The 19,666-nt window shown below is 42.8% G+C and overlaps 2 long non-coding RNA genes and 1 pseudogene across 2 annotated transcripts in view; 2 read left to right on the top strand and 1 right to left on the bottom strand.

Annotated features, from left to right (window-relative positions):
• The window catches only part of LOC147583412 (uncharacterized), a 380,385-nt gene that overhangs the window by 53,397 nt on the left and 307,322 nt on the right, over nucleotides 1-19,666 (top strand). The gene's annotated exons all lie outside the window — the stretch shown is intronic.
• LOC147583421 (uncharacterized) overlaps nucleotides 1-19,666 on the bottom strand; it is a 192,158-nt gene that overhangs the window by 133,079 nt on the left and 39,413 nt on the right. The window lies entirely within an intron of this gene.
• LOC147583422 (large ribosomal subunit protein eL20 pseudogene) lies at nucleotides 17,420-17,994 on the top strand (annotated as a pseudogene).

The following is a 19,666-nucleotide window of genomic DNA, read 5'->3' as shown; positions in this document are numbered from 1 at the left end:
TTCTGACCTGGATCCTGCCAGCTTCCCGGGGCAGCAAGCCCAGGGAGGCGCCCCAAGCCCCAGGTCCCCCCTTCACGGCTGTGTGTGACACACCCAGGAAGGAGCAGCCTGACCTTGGGGTCTGTCCTCCTGGGGACTTGCTCCTTTGCTGGCACCTGCCACGGCTTCCTGACACCTCAGCTATGCAATGTTTTGCTCCCCTTCTCCTGAGGTTCCCAAGGCGCCCTACCAGTGCAGCAGGCAGTGGCCAGCAGGGCTGGCCCACCCCGTGGCACTTGTGGGCCGGGGGACGTCGTGCTGTCCACTGCCTCCGTCACACATACCCCCTTCCCCCAGGATTCACTCTGCCCTGTGAGGTGACAGAAGCGCCAATCTTGTTTTGTTTGAATATTTTGAAGTTTATTGATTTTGAGAGAGAAAGAAGTGTGCGCATGTGCGTACAAGTAGGGGAGGAGCAGAGGGGGAAAGAGAGACTCCCAAGCAGGCTCCGCACTGTCAGCACAGAGCTCGACATGGGGCTTGAACCCACGAACCGGGAGATCATGACCAGAGCCAAGATCAAGAGTGGGACGCTTAAACGACAGAGCCGCCCAGGCGCCCTTCCAATTCTGTTTTCAAAAAGGAAGCCACCTGGAAGTTGTGTAGGGTGGGTAAGAGAGACACACTGCGGGCGGAGAACGGGGCCAGACACAGAGTAAACGCGAGAGGGTGAGCAGCCGGAACGGACGCTGCTGACCTCCTGTGACAAAGGTTCTTGCTGAAAAGTCACTTGGAAGTGGACACTTACAGGGGCGCCTGGGGGGCTCAGGGTGGTTGAGCGTCCGACTGCGGCTCAGGTCATGATCCCACGGTTTGTAAGTTCCAGCCCCATGTCGGGCTCTTAGCTGGCAGCTCGGAGCCTGGAGCTGCTTCCGTTTCTGTGTCTCCCTCTCTCTCGGCCCCTCCCTCTCTTGTGCTCTCTCTCAAATATAGACGTTGAAGAAAATTAAAAAAAAAACAAACAAAGAAGTGGACACCTATGGGGCTGCAAACAATTACATGCAATCGCTCTGTATTTTATTGAGATCTCTACATTTTGCAAATGTAAACAAGCATCCAGTAAACACATCCAGATTAAAAAAGTCTATGGACACAGCACATCACTGTCGTCAGGGGGCAGTGTCAGCTTCCAGCAGAAGGCAGGCCTCGCCCAGCACAGGGCCTATCCCAGGCCGGGAGGGCGCGGCCCCACCATGACCTGCTTCGGAAATGTGGGGACGGCGGGGAGGGCGGGCAGGGCAAACAGCACACAGGACCCTCAACGTGGGCATCTCTTGCCTCCCAGGGGGTGCTCGGGAAGGAAGCTGGGGCAGGATGGTATGTCCCGGCCAGCCACAGAGAGGAGCTTTACAGACCCCTCAAAGCTCAAGAGACAAAGCACAACGGCTCAACCCCACCCGGTCACACACCTGTATGTGTGCTGTCCACTGTCCAGGATTCACGGGGCTACCCACAGAAACACGGGATCCGCGTGTGGCTGACATGATGCCAGAGACACCTCCCCACCTCCCCGGGGCTGCTTCCCGCACGCCAGAGGGGACAAAACGAAAGTCTCTGTCTCACGACAAAAACTCTGTACACACAAATAAAAAAATAAAAAACTAACGGAAGTCTATCTACAAGGCTAGCTCTTTGCAGAGGCTGCAGGTTCTGGAAACTGAAGAAATTCGTATGGGTCGTGGGTCACCTCTGGCTGCTCCCCGATGCTGAGGCCAGAAGGACTTCTGCAATTGTGGGAAAGACAGGTGTTCACACAGTGGATCCACACACACGTCGCGGTTCACACCGGGCCGAAAACGTGTCCTAGTGACGGCGGTTAGTGAAACCACAACTCAGCCATACAGCCCGCTTGTTACTCAGCCAAACCTCCACCATGGACGAGCACCCCCGAGCCCACAACGTCAAGACGTATTTCGTGAGCCTGACCTTCTATCTGGGAACTGCAACAGCAGCATGGGGAAGTAAGGGAGTAAATTCAAGGAGCCAGGAAGCGTTTGGTTCCCTTCCTCGTGGGACTGAAATCCCGGTGGGGCCCACACACCTGCCCGCTCTGTCTCAGTAAACACAGAAGGCCCCAGGCCACCTGCTCTCCCCTCAGGGCCCCGGAAGATCGACACACTCGTTGACACTCTGTGTTAGGACTAAAAACGGGAATGGCAGAAAGAAACAAACGTTCCCCGAGTTGAACTCAGCGTCTGAGGCTCGTTCTGCCCCTTCCAAGGTCCCTGGGGTGTAGCCAGCTGGGGCTCCTCATGACACAGGGCCGGCCATGTCTCACGGCCACTCCCCACGATTCCTAACCCCAAGTGACTGCCACTCACACGCTTCAGCCCCGTGCAGCTGCCCGACTAGAGGGCGTTCTCAGCGCCCCAGGGGCAGGGGCACCCTGCAGAGGGAGCAGCCCACAAAGTCCCGGGGCCACCTTACCCAGGTGGTGCTGGTCCCTATTGGAGGGGGAGTTGTTGGACAAGGAGCTGTTGGAGGACAGCCAGGAGCCCCCGCGCTCTGCCTGTGCCTCGTGTAGGTCCTGCAGAGGCGTACAGAGACACAAGCAACCAGGAGAAGAGGGAGGCTGCAGCACAGATGACTGGCAGGCCTGACGTCCATCCGCCGGTGGGCAACATCCCCACTACGGGGCGAGCCTGCCTGCAGCGACCCCGTAACACACACCACTTCTGGGAGGGTCCTGCTCGCGAGGCACCCCAGAGATGGAGCTGGTGACAGGACCCAAAGAGAGCCTGCGGGACACGAGCTCTGCCCAGACACCCCTGACGCTACCTTGCCCCCTGTGAGAGCCGGCTGATCCTGTCCCGAGCCTCGTCAGCTGCGTGCTCCACCACGGCCAGCACGTGCTCCTCTGCCGTGCTGTCAGTCAGGCTGCAGGCATTTCCTTCCGGCTCAAATGTGCAGCTGCGAGGCAAGAACACCACACACGTCACCGGGGCACGTGCTGCTCCCACCTCACCACGGTCAGTCCCTACCACTCCCCAAGGTCACCATGGGCTGGGAGCAGGGGCACGAAGTACTCCTTGACCCTGTCCTCATGGCTGTAACTGCAGCAATACGCGAGGCCTCCACGAACAGCAAGGGAGACCCAAACGGCCGCTGGAGGTGTCTCGTGTCTCAGCTGCACACCTGAGTCGATCTAAGAGCAACCTGACGGCAACCTCACTACTCACAATGCCATTCGAGGCACCGTTGGAAAAAGAGGCAAAGCTCCATGGAGCGTGGAGACACCAGAAACAAGGGTGAGCTGGGAGCACAGGTCATGAGGCAAAAGGGGCATCCCGAGGCTTCGGCAGGTGGCCTCAGACCCCACACAGAGAAGAGCTTTATTTGAACAGCCAAGGGTTGCTGGGTGCAGCACCCAAGGGATGTGGTCTCTCTTGTGGAAGGTTCCAGAAGCATATGGACAGATTCCATCCAAGGAGCTGTGGGAGCAAATTCTGCCTGCGGATCCCAAGCCTGCAAGAAGCCCCCCCCACCGGCCCAGGGTGGATGGCTGCAGGAGTTGGGGGGCCGGGTATGATGAGAATGAAGCCCCCCCCCCAAAGCGTGTCACTTGCCTAACACAGCACAGCTATGTCCCCCGCTCAGGGACAGCCAAGCCAGGCCACCAACAGGTGTCCTGCATAGGAGGGAACTTCTTCATAGTGAAGGGCCAACAATCCCTGCAACACACATATGGGAACAGCAGTGTCACACCTGGAACAGAGCCTGCGTATGGCTGGCAGGGGCGGTCCAGCCCTTGTGCCCCCAGGTCCGTTAGCGTTTCAAGGCCCGGCTGGTCCAGGTTGCCGGCCAGCTGCCTGGAAACACCTGAGACCAGAGCTCACACGCAGCCTCTGGGGACCAGGCTCCTTCCAGCAGGTGGGGTGGGGTGGGGGGGGGTCCACGAGCTACTCCACAGACACGGGCACCAGCACAGGCTCACCCTCACTCACATTCCTGAGGTGCGTTTCCCGATACCTGATAACTTCTCTACTTCCTTTTGGATTCCTTGGCAGTTTCAACTTGTACAGGTGCTGCTTCAGGAACGAGCTCCTCAAAAGCTGTGTCTTCGTTGCCCAGAAGATCTGCCTGCTGAGAAAAATCCATGTCCTGCATAAACGACATGCTGTGCTTCAGAGCTAACAGCCGCTCCTAGAATCAAAAAGGACAGAGCAGCAGGCCTTTACCTCTGCCTCACAGCCGAGGCACCATGGCGATGGGTTGGATGTGGACATCCGCAGCCTCGCCTGGCCTAACAGTGGGCTCCCATGGCGCTACCGCGGGAGGTGTAGGTGGGAGTCAGCACCACAGGCGCGGCCGACTGGCTGGGAGCACTCGGGGCTGGCAGAGGGGGACGGGCCAGAGGGCACAGTGGCCCTCACCTCACCTACAGGCCGATCAGGTACAAGGCACTGGTCCTAGATGCGTGACACATGCAACCTGGCTCGTGGGACAGATCTGGGAAGCCACTCTGGATGGCCAAGACGTCCTGTCCGGACTCAGTGAGGCAGCCACGTAAAACAAATCACAGGCTGGCTGGGCTGCAATCCATCAGACACCCACACTTAGATCAACAGATCCAGCACTTTCCACCAACCCTAAAGGAGACGTTCCAGCTGGCGCAGGAGCAGAGAGAGAGAGAGAGAGAGAGCACCTGGAGGGGAGGGTGGCCTGGGATGTGTACCCTAGAGCAGAAGCTCCGCGCCACTGCCAGTGATGGACTGGTGGAAGCATGTCAGTCAGTGGGGGTGGGGCTCTGTGTAGGCATCGAGACAGAGGGGAACTCACGTCTCTGTGGCTCCCTGTTGCCACGGGTTTCTTTGCTCATCTTAAAGCCTGCGTGAAGGATCTTCTTGGTCTACTTGTAGTACACGGTGTCTGGTCTGTTGTAGGTCATCGCGTTATCACACATCAGTTTGAAATCTGCCTGAAAGGGAAAAAAAATAGAATCTGTCGAATTTGAACCACTAAGATGCCAGCGAAAACCGGATTCCTGTCAAGAGGCTAAAACTGAGTGGCAAGCAACCAAACCAGGCTCTTCAGCTTCACAAATGGTTTTTAATGACTCTTTGAGGAAAGTTTCAGACCTTACAGTGAGAAGCCTGCCAAACCTGGAGCTTCCTCTTGAGCACGACACATGCTTGCTTTCTGTTTCTGTTGTTTTATTCTGAGAAAGAGAATGTGTGTGTGAGCAGGAGAGAGACAGAATCCCATGCAGACTCCACGCTGTCATCACAGAGCCTGACGTGGGGCCTGAACTCGCGAACCATGAGATCATGACCTAAGCCGAAACCAAGAATTGGACGCTTAACCGACGAAGCCTCCCAGCTGCCCCAACAGGTGCACGTTCTAAGAACACCGCAGCTCCCTCTCTCCATCTCCAACTCCCCCGCTTTGGGAGAAATCAGATGTAAATAGGAACAAGAAGTGACAGCCAGGTCCTTTTAAGTAAAAGCTGAGGGATGAGCAGAGACCTGAGCACGTTCACGTCCTCTCTCTGGGATTTTGCCACAGAATTCAAAACTTGGTCTATCGGCGATTACTCTAATAGCATCAGCAAAAAGGCTTTCCGTAAGATAGGAAAATCTTGCTGAACAGCTTACATTAAAAGCAAGCTATTGGACATTTCCATATATCATCACCCCAACCAAATTACAGACAGCACACACCTGTCACAGGTGCGCTGGCCATGAGGACGCATAAGGACAGCTGAAGCCAGCCAGACCCTGACTGAACCCCAGCACTGGCCCCACGGCCAAGGTCCCCAGGGCTGGGACTGTGGCCCTCAAGTCCCCACCCTCTACAGGCCTTGATGTAGCAGTCTTGAGGACAAGGCAGAGGGGGGACACTGCTCACATCCAGGACTGTCACTGGGCAGCAGAGCAAACCGGCGCCCGACAAGGAAGGTGGAGGATTGAGGGCCGCCCGCCCCAGTACCCTTTCATGTGGCACAGCCTCTGAGGCTCAGCAAACACACTCAGTCATGTCACCAGAAAATGACAGTGATAGAGCTAAGCCTTCCAAATTGACTAGAAACTAAGAAAGAAACCCGATGCCTTTTCCTAAATGACATCATTACCAAAGTGTCAAGCACTCATCTTGATCCGCCCCTGGTTTCAAAGCCAACAAACAATTCCTACCTCGCAGTTTTACCAAGAAACAGAGTTCAGAACTACACGCTAGAGAGTCATAGCGGCGGTGGTGGCGAGGTGGCATTGGCGGCGTGAGTAATTTATTAGGAATATTATTATTAAGTGTTAGCATATAAATTTTATTATAATAAAATATATTAAAATAAAGATATTTCTGTAAAGAAAGAAACACCAAATAAGCTTCTTATGGAAAAATCACATAACATTAAGTAGGTAGTTTACAGCCATCCGATATGAATCCTGGGATATTCTCATTTCATACAAACAGAAGTTTTTAATTGTATGCAGAATATATGCACTAAGACCATTTTGTTAAGTATTTTCACTGAATACTCTACATAAGTTATCAACTACATATCCCTTTATTTATAACAGGAAAAAAATTTACTTACAATAACTTTACAGTAAACATTGAATATAATATTAAGTATAAATATAATGCATAAATATATGTTTTATTTCATAAAAACTGAAAATGAAAGTGAGGGATTCATGTCTGTTATATTCCTCAGTTTTCCCAATTTACAAATGCCTAAACAATCCTATCATACTGAGGATGATACTGAGGATCCACTAGATCAAATATTGATTCCCATTATAAATAGAAATCACTTCAAAATACAATTATGATCACAAAATGAAAATTTTAGAACTTTATCCTACATAGATTTCTCTAAAGAATGGTTGGATTGACATCAGCTTCATTAGAAGACAACTTATGTTTAAAGCCATCATATCTTTCTATACTATTCTTCTTTTGCATCCTTAATTACTTGTATGATATATTCCTTTTGCTACATAACTAGCCGTCCCAAAGGACTTATTCTAATGGTACTCACCTGCATCCTTGAACATATATACCATCTTACACTGACTGTAAATAGCCAAACCACCTACTTTGTCAGTTCAGAGACAACAAATCAATGCATGATAAATAACACCATTCCACTTTGGACTAAAAAACAGGAGGTTAAAGTGTTTCCCATTATTGCTACCAAGAAAAAAAGAAAATTTTCTGCCTTTGAAAATAGGCGTTGACTTCTCTTGATAGAATGTAAGTTTATCTACAGAAAAGATCCACGAATTCTTAACACATTTTTTTCATAATAATATAGTCTGTCCTTTAAAAAATAAATGTAAGAAAAAACTGTATATATTCTCTATAACAAGTAGGTAAACCATTTCACAGACCAACAAAGAGTTAAGTGGTGTATATTTCTATATGCTACTGTATAGATATAGGTATATTCCTATACTGAGGTTCTTATAAGGCAGACAGATACACATATGAATACATATATCACAAGGTATTGTGCATTCACAATAGCATAGGAACAAACATAAAAAAAAATAGCCATTAATTATGGTATGTCCCCATGGTGGTAGCAGATGGTGGGCAAGGGTGCTGAGAAAAAAGTATAAATGAAGAGAAAAAAGTTATGGATGAAATGGCATTTAAATTTGGTCTTGATAAGTGAGTAGAATCACAGTAGAAAGATGGATTATAAAAGCAGTCCATGCGGACTAAATATTATGGGCGAGTTCTGAGTATTCTCATGTATATAATTTAATTAGAGACCAGAAATTGAAGCACATAAAACTGTCAGGATAGGTACTCAAATATGGGTCTAGCTATAGACAACTGAGTGCCAGAATAAAGCGTTCACAATTGATTTGGTAACTAAGAGAGAGAAATTGAAGGATTCTGAGGAGAAAACCTGACTTGCAAGAGAAGATGGGAAGTCTACTGGAATTTGTAGGAATGATGTTGAAAAACAATGTTGACAGTGTAGGTAAGAAAATGTAACCTTGAACTGAGGGAACTAGTTATAAAAGACACCCGATAGCTATCAGTATAACTCTAGTACTTTTCTATAGCAAATTTCCCCAGAAACGGATTAAAACACCAACATGCTAAGGAAAATCATATGTTGTAGGGAAGGCCAGCAAAAGAAACTGTGTGCATATGTATGGATAATTTTTTGTTTTGGATGCTACTTTTTTTAACAGTATGGTAATTAATAACTTCTGTGCACCATAAAAAGATAAGAAGACAAAAGTAGTCTGGGCTTAACTTACAAATCAACAGACATGCAAAAAAATCATCAAGGACATCTGCGTGTTATACCTCCCTCAGTAGTATGTCAAAAAGACAACCTACTCTCTCAAGAATGATGCCTGCAAAAAGCAGAGAGGAAAAAGTTCTCCTCAAGAACGCTTTTGGTTTTTCCTACAGCAACATTAATTACATTGTCGGCTAGAGCTGAAAGCATGAGATAAGCAGAAGCAATCTGATTCTCATCTTGTTTAAACTTGTCAGTTCTAAAATGAAGTCAAGAGTTAGGGAAAATGGAGAAGGTCTCCTTCCTCATTTAAAGATAAATGGGAAGTCCAACTCCTGAATTTTTTTAAAAGGAGGGTTACTCTCTAGAAGACAGTTGTCTCTTTGAAAGTATTTCTAATTCAGCCTCTCACATGACAGCCTCCCAGAGTCTGAGAGTGATATGTTTCATCAGGAGACACTCCCATCTTCAGTGCAGCTCTGGATCACCTGTTCTGCCTTTGACCCTCTGCTAAAAGAAAATGGATCTCTACAGGGCTTAGAAGCTGCCAAGACTTAACAAATTTTTCAGCTGAACTTTTGCTTCAACTCAGTGTTCTTACTTCCTAGTTCTGCTGTTTCATGTGGCATGCTAGGCAACCCTAAAGAGAAGTTACTTTCAATAAGCACTTATTTGTTAGAATTCTGACTCCCAATATGATCCTGGAGATTAGATACATGTTCCTCCAGAGAAGAGAAAGAAGGAGAGGGAAAACTGAGGAAAGAACAAGAATAGATGAAGTATGGATACGTAGATCACCTAGTGAAGGGAGGGTTAGAGAGTATGACACAGAGATGTGAAACAAAGCGTCTGAGGGGATGCGACGCCTGGGATTTGTCCCAAGTATCAAAACACTATGAATGTACCATATATTGAAGGGAATTTCAATACAGATCTTATCCAGTCAACATTTTTTTTTCCTTCTGAGTTGTGAATCCCTTTCCTCTTCTAGTTGTGTATCCCTAAATTTTTCCTCCAATAAAGCCTTTTATTTTTTCAAGTGTTAAACGAGTGGAATGAAAAGAAAGAGACCATTTTATTTCTCATTTCTTGGACACATTTTTTTTTTTTTATCCCTTAGAAAGTAAATCCATTCAAATAATTGCTTATTAAAATTATCTGGGACAATGCTTTAAAAAGCCCAAAGCATGAATGGTTTTATTGTTGAGATTAATATATTTCACCAAATTCTTGGGGCGCCTGGGTGGCGCAGTCGGTTAAGCCTCCGACTTCAGCCAGGTCACGATCTCACGGTCCGTGAGTTCGAGCCCCGCGTCGGGCTCTGGGCTGATGGCTCAGAGCCTGGAGCCTGTTTCCGATTCTGTGTCTCCCTTTCTCTCTGCCCCTCCCCCGTTCATGCTCTGTCTCTCTCTGTCCCAAGAAGAAATAAACGTTGAAAAAAAAAATTAAAAAAAAAAAATATATTTCACCAAATTCTACCCACTATTACATATCCACACTGCTCTGATTGTTCACATGAATTTTTTAATGAGATATATTTTTAAAGTGTATTCTTTGAAGAATTTTTTTTTTTAAATAGAAGCTTAGGCACGTGAGTGAGGTCTGACTTTATGGGGGAAAAAATATCACTTGAATCAAGACATGAGGTCTAGTCTATGCACCGATGCAGTGCCTACAATTCTGATGTGACATTCCAATGAAATCCTGAAAGTTAATACTTCCTAAATTCAGGTTTAGGGTACATGGGCTGGGAGAAAACAATTTCTCCATTATCTTCTTCATAATCTGAATCTTAAAGGTCCCTTAATGATGGCAAATTGATGGGAGAAAAACTAAAAGCAACAAAAACAAAACCAACAAATAAGTCTTATTGTCAATTGAAAAAGTAAATAACCAGCGCTGACAAGTAACAAAGAATCCTGATTTTAAAAAAGAAAGTGCATTTGCCAATTTTTTCTAATCTCTTTAAAGGTTTTCAATAGTTCTAAATTAAATCCCTTTCACCCTTATCTCTTTTTCCATCAGAAAATCCGAAGAGTATTTGGATTCAGACATCCACTGCACCAAAGGTCTTTCATTACACAGCACAAACAGGCAATTTATTGAACAAGAACCCAATTACTTAACCTAGCTTCAGGTTTCATTCTATCTACCCTGCCACATCTACCTTGACAGAAGCCTACTCATCTCTTCTGATGGACGTTGCTACATATCAGTTCTGCTACAGAGAGATGATTCCTAACCTTCTTGTAGAGAACCACTGATTAAAGAAGCTCAGATGCCCATCTCAGCTTCCTTGGACCCATGAATAACAATGGGAAAGAGTGCAGACAGATATGGACCCTTTCCTCCTCTGTATAAGGAACCAGCATTCAAAGAGTTGAAAAAAAGGAGTATCTGCTCAGAGAAAATGACTAACATTTACCAAAGTCCTGTACTGGCAGTGTCTGAGGTTCTCTCCAGTGTGTTTCTGTTCTTTACATTACTATCATGCTCCCCCCATTTTGCTAGTAGAGAAGAAAATAAATTCCGTAAAGTTCTTGTACCTTTATTGCTGCCATTCTTGTTTTCAAACTTATTGATAAACGATGTTAATGACTTGACTTTTACGTCACAAATTCTCAACAGTAAATGCACATTAGAAGAACCTAGGAACCTACAGCCTGAGTCCCATCCCTACAGATTTTGATTTAATTCATCAGGACTGGAACCTGCGCATTGTTATTGTTTTTAAATTTCTCCAGATGATTATAATTTACAGCTAATGTTGAGAAGCATTATTTGATGTGAATAGCAACCAAAATTTCGTTATTATATTAGAATTATGAACAGCTGTTAGGAAGCATTTTAGTTTAGCTTCATTTCCAAAGCAGTAATATTTTAGAGAAAAGCCTCTGGGGGCACCTGGGTGGCCCATTGGTTGAGCATCCGAATTCCTCTCAAGTCCTGTCCTCCTGGTTCATGAATTTGAGCCCCAGGTTGGGCTCTTTGTTGAGAGCTCAGAACCTAGAGTCTGCTTCATATTCTGTGTGTGTCTCTCTCTCTGCCCCTCCCCTGCTGACACTCTGTCAATCTCTCTCTCTCAAAAATAAATAAACATTAAACAATTTTAAAAAAAGGAAAGCCTCTAAAAGTTTACACTCATGAAGACATCGTTACCTCACAGGAAAGTCTATTTCTTTGGTTTCCTTTCTAACATTAAATCTTTAGAGAAAGTTCCCGATATATTTCAAAGTATCCATGTACACGACTGCTCATGACAACACTGTTTTTCTTAATAAGTTCAATAATACCGACAATAAAGAAGTGGAGTTACACACACAAACACCGAGAAAGAGAAAGAGAGGGAGGAGAGAGAAGGAGAAAGGAAGACACCAACTAGCTCACATAAATGGGAATAGGGAGAATGCCTTCAGTGTAAAATACTTTACGGATGGACTTATAGGCATATATGTACATGCATAATACCTTTTTGAAGAACACTGTAAAGGGTGGTTTCTAGAAATATAAGGTTAGGCTTTTATTTCTAGTATATACCTTTTTAATTCTTTCTATATTCTAATCATTTGTATGAACTGGTTTCATATATTTCAACTAGGAGAGACTATTTGGATAATGGGATAACAAATCATTTGTTTCTTTTTTGGAAGTTTTCAGTATTCTCCCAATACTGATGTGCAATTAGCTACCCACACTCTTCCTTGTGCTACCGTTTGGAGGTGATGAAGTTACCAGTCTTCTACATGATGGCCCATTAGCTATTTTAAAGAAAACAACAATGTTTTCCTTTGGTGGAAACTCATTTCAGATTTTCTTCATATCCTTTTGAAGACTGTACTGTGTGTTTAGTATTAATGTGCTGGTATTAAAGGATATGAAAATAATTTCACCAATTTGTGCCATGAAGAAGCTTACATTCGATCAAGGAGATAGAAATAAAAACATAAATAAAAAATAAAAAGTAGTAATTTCATTGCAAGTTCATTTGTAAACAGAGGAAACAAATTCCCACAGGGGAGTCTATTCTCTCAAGATGGTGAGCAACCAATACAGGGAGTGTAAAATTGGCAAATGGGCATGGAACGTGTTTCTCAAAATTTACTTTTCAAGTTAACAGAATTTTGATGTGTTATTTTAGTTCAATTTTACAACAGTACCAGATATTATTATTCCCAATTTATAACTCCATCAGTAGCAGCTCACGATATAATGGCTTTAAGATCTTTTCTTCTCTGACCATGTTCTGATTCATCAATGTTGCTCTACAATAGCCAAGAATTAAATATACTTTCTAAATATGGTCTGATCAGTGCACAGGCAAGTGACACTACTGAGTCCACTGATTGTAGCACTAATATCTCTGATAGTTTGTTCCAGAGTGAAGAGAGTGGAAGGAAAAATAGAGTTGATAGAAGCAGTTGGGTATATGGAGAAAGAAACAGCAAAGCCTGCCTGGAAGACTCAATGATGGCTTCAGAGAGCCGGCAGTGTTGGCTTGAACTGAGATTTGAAAAGCAAGGTTGAGTATTCCGGGGATAAATAGTGGGGTCTTCATTCCAAGCACAGGGAGTAATACAACCAGAATACTACCTGTTTAGACACTATGGATGCTTTCCACATTGTGTACAGTCACAAGAACAGGAACAAAGGGGCAAATGGGAGTGAGGTTTGACAGGGAGATAGAGGACTGACCATTATTATCTTGGGAATTTGGATATGATTGTACAGGCAATTAATATAACAACATAATAACTCATTTTATGTCCTGGAGAAAGACCTGTGTATTTTCCAGACATTAAAAAGGAATGAAAACATGTATAATAGAGATGCGCTCAGCTAAAATAAAACATCACCTAAATATCAGTAGTTTTTAAGTTGAAATGACAATTTCATACTTTTGTAATTTTTACTCCCCATCGGGAACACAGTTACACACTTTTGTGAGAAACGATGGTCCTTTTCATTAAGCTATGCATGATAGAGAAGAGTCAGCAGGTGCCTAACATGACTGCTTGCGGTTAGGATCACTTTCAAATTTATTTTGGCATAGTATTTCCATCAGAAAATTCTAAGTCAATAATTTTTTTAAAAAAATTTGTACTTCTATTACAGGCCATTTATTGCAGGCTGTTTACTATGAATTTTTGCTTACAATTTCTTGTCAAATGAAAAGCCCTAACCTAGCTTTTCCTGAACAATTTCAAGCTTTAGCTTCTATAGTACAGCTGTCTACTGCATATCCTAAAATTGGTATCCCTACTGGGAACAACAGGAGACCATGGTGAGGAGAGAAAACACACAGCAATATGTATGAAAAGAGGTTTTTTTGTCTCTTGGTTTTAATGTTCTTTAAGATAGCATGCTGGTTTCCTCTGATGCAAGAAGATTCCTCAAAAGACACTAAATTTCGAGTCTTTAAACAATATTCTGCTCTATGAAATTCTTACCAAACATTCATTGTTGAGATTTTTTAAATACGGGTTAATAAGTAGTTTCAGACAATAGCAGAACAAAACTACTTATTTTATATTTGGAATATAAGACAAAATTGTATTTGTGTGATACAATGTTAGGGACTAGATTGGTTATTTTTACTTGATAGAAGTATGATTTATAGTGTCTTTGTGTAGATTGTGATTGTTTCATGTTTTATTGTCAAATTTCCTTGGCTAATAAAGCCACAGATAATGAAGCTGGCACAAGAGATCATTGTCTAGAGTTTTCAAGGTCAATATGTCAATTAAGATCTATGAGCTACTCATTACGACAGGAAAAAAATGAACATGCTGAGCAAGAGGAGATTACAAGTCTGGGATATCAAACATCTGTATTGACTTATGACAGCATCAAGTTCTCCCTTTTGTGAAGTGATTTAGAGGGGCAAATTACTTTTTCACTAATTTGACAAAGATGACACTTTTTAAAGCTTCCTAATATAGGTTCAAAGATGCTTCATCACATACATCCATAAACCATGATACATCTATTGCATCAAATTCTCCAAGTACATATTGTCCATGTCATCTAGCAGAAGCATTAATTTATTTCCTTCATTCATTTGACAAAGACTTATAATTTCCTGAGTATGTACTGTGAATAAAGTTCTGGGTTAGCCAGAGGAGAGGGGGAAAAATGAGGTAACCACAATTTCTGTCTCAAATACCCTACAGAGATAGATACTAAGCAATTAAATACATGATCAGTTAATTATAGCTGGTATAAGTGTCACAAAGGGAAAGTGCATGATGTGAGAACATACAATTATTATCATATAGGACCTTCAATGAGAGAATCATGTGGTATGAACATATCCACAGAATATAGATATTAATTTACTAACTAAATATAATTGAATATGTATCTATTGAGAACCCACTATATTCCATTCATTCTGTGGGGGTTAAGGATGTAAGAAAATCATACAATGTAACTGGGGAAACAGACATATGTACAGAAAAATGCTAAAAGCTACAGAAGCACAGATAAAAGGTGGTCCCTGAGATTTAAAAAAGAAGAAGAAAAATACTTGAAAGAGAGAACTGGTTCATTCATTTAATAAAATATTTATTAAACATTTATCATTTTTCCAACTTGGTGCTTGGTGTTAGGGACTTATGTCAATAAAATATAACCCCTGTCTGTAAATGACTCACTTTCTACAGCAGTGGTCAAAACCAGGATGGTTTTCTCCTCAGGGGACATATGACAAAGTCTGGAGACATTTTTTTTTTTTTTTGTCATAACTGGGGAGGGGGCACTACTGTCATCTAGTGGATAGAGACCAGAGATACTGTGAAACAGCCTACAATACAAAGAACAACACCCCCAGTGATGAATAATTATATATCCCCAAATGTCAATAGTACCAAGGTTGATAAACCCTTGAGAGCCACAGAGAAATAAGTAACCAGTTACAATGCAGTATTATTAGTGATGAAATTGGACTGTGTTTTAAAAGACTAAGGAAAGTAAAGGAATAAATGTGATGCATTAAGGAGAGTAGGCAAGGAAAATCATTTAACATAGTACACTATTATTGCAAATTTTGGTGAGATTCTGGAAATGCCTGTCAAAATGAAGATAGCAAGGTTAATATAGAGTGGATGTGAGAGGGTTTTTGAGAGGTTAAAACAAACGTTAATTTATGAAGCAATTATATGATGAAAGTTTGTGAGGTTGAAACAGATGGAAGAAGCGGATGGAAGAGTCAGTGCTTTCCTTACAATTTGTTTTGTTTGGGTGGTAGGTTAGATGGTGTTAACATGAATATATATCAAGACAAAGGTGAAAGACAGTTTTGGAAGATATTAATGATAATAAAAATAATACTTACATGTTACATGTCAAAGAGTATGTTAGTCACAGCAAACTATTAAATGTGTCATAACCCTTGTTAGGGAGGTAGAGCTATTTAAAGTAAGTAGTTATCTCTAATTTTTAAGAAAGGGAAAGAGATTAAATACATCACTCAAGGTCCCATTGCTTATTTGTGGCAACATCCAAACTCCAATTGATATTTATCTTCTGAAGCCAGTGTTGTCAACCTCTATGCTCTACTGGATAAGGAAAGAGAGACTGTAGACCATCTAGGTGGAGTTTTCACAGTTTGGATTTAGATTGCTTGGGTTCTCCAAAAAGTGAAACCTGGCATAAAAGTTTATATACTGCCAGTTTCTTAGGGAATACAATTCCAGGGAAGCAGAAGTGAGGAGAAATTTGAGTGAGACATAGATATACGGAGAGCAAACATTCAATTTTAAGTCAAGCACACTTGATGGTTTGATTGCTGGAATGTCTTCTAAGAGACCATCCTAACTGTTGCATTTCAGGATAGCCCATGGATAAGACAAAAGGGAGAATATTCACCACCTCTCAACAACATTAGTTAAAAATTTGCTCTAAAAACTTTGAACTCTTCTGCCTTTCCTACATTGCTCATCTAGAGATACCAAGTGGGTGTCAGTGGCAACAGAGATGTCTTGAGGCAGGAGGCAAGAAAGATTCAGCATGAATGGAAGATAAAACACGATGAGTTGTGCCAGTGAGAATCAATCACAAGGAAAGCTAATGCAAAATAAGAGGCCAAGCCCTGAAACAAATACAACTGGGAAGCTATGCAATGGTGTGCACGAAATAGCTGACCTATCTGCTCTAAATATTACCAGCTTTGTTGCGCTCAAGTTATTTCCCCTTCTGGGGTCTTAATTTTCTCATCTTCAAAACAGAGAAAATCATAGTACCTATCCAGTAGTATTGAGAGGACTGAAGGATTTAATATATATTAATAATTTAAAACAGAATGAACATAAGCACCAAATGCATTTATCATTTATTATTGACATCACCATCATCGTTGTTGAGAAGGAGAATATCAGCCCCTTAATAGCCACAAATGGGCTGAGTCTAACAGCAAGGTCTGGGTGTTGTTAGAGCTGGCCTGGCACCCACAGTTAAGGGTATAATGTCCTCTTGTTGAATATAAATTATCTCGGACAAAACACGAAGATCCAACAATGTCACTTTGTGACCATGATGAAGTGAGACAAAAAACAAAAACTTAATTGATCAAATAGAGAGTACAATAGTCAATACTCCAAAGAGTATTTGAGAAAAATGGATAAAATAGAAGACAGATCACACTGGGCAAATTGATGAGCAGGAGATGGGGAAATCAATCATTTTTAAAGTATGAATGTGAATAAGACAGAGATGGGAATTTAACTTGAGGAAAATGTAGGGTTGCAGGAGAAATTACGTATGACAGGGAGAAGTAAACAGTTTGCTTTAAGAAAGGCTCTGTGGGAAAGAGGTGTTTGCAGATCCAAGAAAGAGCGGGGAAATCTGATGAAGTAAGTTCTTAAAGTACATAGAAAGGAGAGATAGCAAGAAAATCGTTGGAAAACTAACCCTAAGAAGGAAAAGGTATTTCATTCTCTGAAATTGGAGGAGAAAGTGAGATAAATCCTAGTATCACTGAATATGAAGAATCTGTGATAGAGGGTAAAGAGGGGCAGCAAAGAAATTTCATGACTGTTGACTTGTTTTCTCACTGAGGAAATAATCCAAGACATCTGTTGAAGTTAAAGGATAGTAGCTTGGTAACACTGGGGCAGCCACAACAAAAAAGGGACCTGGAGCCAACAGGAAAGAAAAAGGTATCAGACATTAATAAGTATGCAGCCAACACTTCCTTTTGTGGGCCGCAGTGAGAGTGGAAAGTGCGCCCCAAAGGCCTCAGGCGCACTGGGAGAGTACAAGGTGATAGAGCACTGCCTGCCTACCCCAAATGCCATACTCTGCGCCTCTATCACGTGCACATCTTTGTACATAATCATGCTGTCAACAAGTTCCACTTCTGGTATTTTTCTCTCAGCTGAAGAAGATGAATATATCTTCAAGGGAAATTGTCTACTATGGACAGGTGTTTCAGAAATACCCCATGTGGGTCAAGAACTTTGGCCCCTGTCTGTGCCATGACTCCCCAGTGGCACTCACAATATGTACCAAGAGTACTGGACCTGAACACTGCAAGTGCTGTTACCCAGTGCTACTGAGACATGGACACCTGGCATTGCACCTGGGCCCACTTGATCCAGATTATAAAGGTGGAGGAGACTGCAGCCAGCAAGTGCCTACCAGCAGCCACCCAACTCCATGACTCTATGATCAAGTTCCCACTGACCCACCGGGTCTTGCATGGCTAATAGAAGCCATGTTTTACCATGAAGAGGCCAAAAATCTTCTTTTAGATACAGAGCTTCCCTGTCCCTAGGTCTGCCCAAAGAAATGCCTTGGGAAAACCAAAAACCCAAAAAGCCAAACAAACAAACAAACAAACAAACAACAAAAAAACCTAAACAAAACAAAACAGAGAGAGAGAGAGAGAGAGAGAGAGAGAATGCAGTTAAGGCAGAAGATTCTACACTCATAACCCTAAAGGATCTGATCAGTATAGCTATGTCATGTTTCTGTACAAGTCCTAAGCATCTGAGATGACAAGGAGACACATAAAATTCTTGGACCAATCCCTGTTATCAATGGCAAGTTTTCTGTGGTGAAAGGTGAAGAGGAACAAACGAATAAAAAGTCTTAAGCGAGCACAATTGAAATGAGCGATGACTGTGTCCAGGCCACATAAACAGGAAAACAAAGCCTGCTACAGAATGACCCATTAAAGAGGCTCAATTTCTAGGTCACTGGAGATAGGGAATGGAGAAGACAGGTGGAGATGTAAGGGTGGGGTGGGGTGGGGGATGGCAGCTACGCTCAGTAGCAGTGCCACTGAAGGAATTTGAAGGTTGGAAAGGTAGAGGGTTTCAGATAAAGAGTTTTAAGATTTTGGAAACCAAACAATTATAAAAGATAGTGAGATGCAGACAATGATCTAGAAATTTGTCCTTGAAGTTGGGCAGTGTTATGGAGGGAAGTAACTAGAGATGAGTTCCAAGACCCTAGTGGCCAGGAAAGGTGTTACATGTTAACAGGAGATTAACTTTAAAAAGATTACTAAATATTAGTTATCCTATTTTCTCAGGCCAAATAAGATTTCTAGTACCCTATAAAAAGAAAGAAGAAAAAGAAAACCCCTTTAATGTTTCATATTATAGTTCAGAAAACTTACATTATTGTATAACAATTTCATTAAACTGCAGTGAGATTTATTTTTACAGAATGCTCATATGCTACAGATAGACATTACCTTCTGAAGAAGATGTCAAATAGACTTGTTTATGCCCAGAGAAGCCACGTATGTAGAAAAAGCCTCACACATCTACTACAGTTTCTGGAAAAGAGCTGAACAATTGGTGGTTACTACTGATGGAATTTAAAACAGATTCAAAAGATATAAGAAGCTACATTGTTAAAGGAATGGTATATAGTTCTTGTGCTTCTTTACGTATGAGATCTTTCCTAAAAATTTTTTTGATGTTTAGTTATTTTTGAGAGAGAGAGAGAGAGAGAGAGAGAGAGAGCGCAAACAGGGGGAGACACAGAATCCAAAGTAGGCTCCGAGCTCTGAGCTGTCAGCACACAGCCCTACACGGGGCTTGAACTCATTGACCGCGAGATCATGACCTGAGCTGAAGTCCAATGCTTAACCAACTGAGCCACCCAGGTGTCCCTCTAGGAATAAGATTCTTAATTTAAAAAGTAACTGCATAAATCTCGTGACCCTAGGAAATACTTGGTTACACTGAAGCTTTATTTAGACCTGAAAAGAAAATCAGTGTTCTCTCTTGGTAAAATTTTGAAGAATCACTCATTAACCTAATTGTTCTTCCAGAACGTCTGGCTGTTAGAGGTAATTTAGTAGGACAGAAAATAAAATATACTCACAGATTACTTGCTACAAATAAGATTGTACTCTCTGTCTGTATCGTGAAACATTAAATCATATTTCCAAAGAGAGAAGTTACCTGA

This window comes from Puma concolor, chromosome A2 (genome assembly GCF_028749965.1).
Source record: "Puma concolor isolate L17-30 chromosome A2, mPumCon1.1.hap2, whole genome shotgun sequence".
Taxonomy (NCBI): Eukaryota; Metazoa; Chordata; class Mammalia; order Carnivora; family Felidae; genus Puma; species Puma concolor.
The sequence above is the reverse complement of the archived record's forward strand: the minus strand, read 5'-3'. Positions and strand labels throughout refer to the sequence as shown.